Raw genomic sequence first — 3,871 nt, forward strand, 5'->3', positions numbered from 1 at the left:
TTTTCATTAAAGTTCATGAGAGATACTGGTCTATAGTTTTCTATTTTTGGTTATGTCTTTGTCTGGTTTTGGTATTAGGTTTACGCTTGCTTCATGGAATGACTCCAGGCGTGTTCCTTCCTTTTTTATTTCTTGAAATAATTGAAGTTGAACTGGCGATAATTCATCTTTGAATATTTGGTAGAATTCAGCCATGAAGCCACCTGGGCCAGGACCATTTTTTGAAGGGGTGGGGGAAGTCTTTCTATGATGTACTCATTTTCTTCTTTTGTGATAGGTTCTATTCAAGGATTGTACATATGTCTGTGTCAATCTGGGTTGGGTGTGGGTTTCTAGGAATTTGTTAATTTCCTCTAGGTCTTCAGATTTATCAGAGAATAATTTTTTAATAATATTCCATTAGTATCAATTTCACCTGGTTCTTTGTGATGTTACCTTTCATTCCATATTTGAGTTACTTGTGTCACTTTCCTTTCTTTTGTTAAATTTGCCAATAGCATGTCTACTTTGATGACGCTTTAGAAAAACGAGCTACTGGTCTTGTTGATGGTTTCAACTGTTCTTCTGTATTCTATTCAACTGATATGAGCCCCTGTGCTTCTAATTTCCTTCTTTCTAGAGGCTGCCCGATTAGCTTGTTCTTTTTCTTTTTTTCCTCCCAATTCATTGTTGTACTTTTCTCACTGCCCAACTTCCCTCCCAATTTGCTCTTCTCTTTGAAAAGTAAAAGAAAAATTCTTTCATTGTTATATAATCCCTCGCCCCAAGTCCACTCCACTATGCAGGTTTCATTCTGGATTCCTGTCATGACAATAATACCTAATCACATATCCCTTTTACACAGTTCTCTCCTTCAACTGTTTCAATGCAGTAGACATAATTTATGCCATCTTTCTCAGTCTCCCCCTAACCCCGATGTCAGTCCTATTTTACAACAGTGGCACTATGCAGTATTTGTCCTTTTGTGACTGAGATCTTTCACTCAGCATCATTTTCTCCAGGGTCATCCATTTTGTATAATATTTCATGAATTTTCCAATGCAGTATAGTATTCCACTGTGTGAATATACCACAGCTTCTCTAGCCATTTGTTTGTTGATGGGCACTTAGGTTGTTTCCAACTCTTTGCTATTGTGAACAAAGCCACAACAAACATAGGTGTGCATGTTGTTCTTTTTCTATTTGATGGAATTGGTGTTAATTCTGTGCCTTTCTCCTTTTTTTATGTGTTTGCTTATTGCTATGAACTGCTCCTTGAGGACTGTCTCTGCTATATCCCAGAGATTTTGATATGTTGCATTTTCATTTGTTTCAAGGAACTTTTTTTATTTCACTTTTAACTTTTTCTATAACCCAACAGTATTTAAGCAGGGTGTTCTTTGGCTTAAATGTGGATGAGTTTTTATCCTTTATCCTCTTGTGGTTAATTTCTAGTTCTATGGCATTGTGGTCTGTGAAGATGGTTTGTACCATTACAATGCTTTTCAATTTGTTGAGGTTTGCTTTGTGTCCTAATATGTGATCAATTCTAGAGAATGTACCATGTGCATTTGAGAAGAAAGTACATTTTAATTGGGTGAAGTACCCTGAACACTAACTGTAGTTAGTTCTTTTGCATCATTGAGTTTCTTTTGAGTTGACTGTCCTTTATTGAGAGTGGTGTGTTAAAGGCTCCTACTACTATTGTGGTGCTATTTCTTTCTTCTAATCGGCTGTTTTTTTATGTATTTTTCAGGTCTATTGTTGGTGCACTGATGTTGACCAAGGCTATACCTTCTTGATCTACCTTTAATTATTATACAGTACATATATTGTATATATTTTATGGTGGTTTTTCACCCTTGAAGTCTATTTTATCAGAAACTAGTGTTACCACTCCTGCTTTTATTGGTGGATGCCATTTGTTTAAAATATAATGTCCCAGCCCTTGATTTTTAGTCTATTTTTTATCTTGTTTCTTAAATGTGTCACTTGTAGGCAACATACTGATGTACTGATGGGGGTGTGTGTGTGTTTAATCTATTCTGATACTCTTTCTCTTAATTGGTGCATTTAAGTCATTCACATTAAGTGTGATTATTGATAGGCCAGGTTTTATCATCGTCATTTTGTGTGCTTCTTTTCCTATTGTTTCTGATTACTTTGTTCTGTCCAGTTTCCCGTGCTATCTCTGTGTGAAGAACTTTCCTTTGTTTCTTGTGGAGCTGGTCATGTTTTCACAAATTCCTTAAGTTTCTGCCTTTTTGAAAATGATCTAATTTTCCCTTCAGATCTCTGATGGACAGCTTTGCTTGGTACAGAATCCTTGGCTGGTGACTGTTTCCTTTCAGCTTCCTGTATATGCTATCTCACTGTCTTCTTGCTGACATTCTCTGTCTCACTGAAGTTCTTACTTTCTAGCTTACTGACTCTCTCTTCCAGGTCTTCTGTTCTGCTTTTTTGTCCCTTCTGCATGTTGGAAAATTCTGCCATCTCAGTTTTGATATTCTAGACTGCATCCTCATGCATTTCTGTTATTTTCAGTATTGTGTTGGCTGTACCCTGTCTTGTGTTGATTTTAAAAATTCTTGTACCTCCTTCCATATCATGGACTGCTAAGAAAACAAACAGGTCTTCCTTAGAGAGAGTGAAACCAAGTTTCTCCTTGGAGGCTAGGATTTTGATGCTCCATCTCAGATACTTTAGGCATGTGGCCAGGAGAAATGATCCTTGGAGAAGGACATCATACTTGAAAGGGTGGAGGGAAGCACAAGAGAGGAAGACCCCAAATGAGATGGACAGATACAATAACTAGGGAAATGGGGGTAGGTCTGTCAGAGTCAGTAAGACTGACTCAGGACAGGGCAGGCTTCAGAGCTGTTGTACATAGGGTTGCTATGAGTTACAGGTGACTCAATAGCACATAATAATAACCATCTCCTTCCATCATTTGTAACTTCTCCAGTTGCTGTTCATGTAACTCCACATCAATGTCTTTCTTCTGCTTCCTTGTCTCTGGTGTTATTCACTGGGTCAGCAATCTGACTGGATTATTTTAGGAGAAGTCTTGATTTGTTTTTCTGTAATGTTTGAAGCTGTTTGTGGTTTTCTTGATATTATGTGAAGATTTCTCAGTAAGTATAAGGATGTTTCTGTTGTGTCTGCATAGGTTGTTGATAGTTCCTTATCTTTATTATGCTATGGATAAACAGCGGACCTACAGTATTTCCTTTAAGAGGGAGGGCAACTTGCTCAACTCAAAGTACCATTCTGGTCTAGCATGGTGAGAAAGCATGCCTTTCTTCAAGTTTTTTTCTCATCTGCAATATGGTCAACAAGGAAGTTTCCCTGGCTAAGGTACTTGTTTTACAGAAAAGAGAGGGCAATTCTCAGTACTTGAAGAAGACCTTTTTGGTCCTGTGTAGCCTAGTTGGAAATTTGTCTGGCTGTGGCCCACCTCTCTGAAAATCTAACTTACTTATTTTTATTATATTTTTAGAATAGTTATACATAAAAATTTAGGTTTAAGTTTTTAATTCAAATCATGATAGTCCCCTTAGAATTTAATTTGCATTACCTAATTTATTGGCTGAGAAGCTAAAAAAACTACTGTATGAAGAACAGGACACATATGTTTTAACAGGAATGTATTCTATTGATTTAACTAATTAGAAATTTTATCTAAAGTAGAACTTTGTTAACTACTGTCCTTCAACTTGCATTAACACAGACATTATTTCTTTTTCAAATAGAAAATGAAAGCCTAGGAAAATTAAGTTATTTTCCCAAACCCACACAATTAAGGGTGATGTTGAATTTAAATCAGGTAATTAAAAAATTTTAGAAGGGGTCGTGGTACTAGGGATATTGTAGCTGATGTTAGATGGATCTT

Source organism: Elephantulus edwardii, unplaced genomic scaffold (assembly GCF_000299155.1).
Source record: "Elephantulus edwardii isolate Elephantulus edwardi_28Jun2011 unplaced genomic scaffold, EleEdw1.0 scaffold01440, whole genome shotgun sequence".
NCBI lineage: Eukaryota > Metazoa > Chordata > Mammalia > Macroscelidea > Macroscelididae > Elephantulus > Elephantulus edwardii.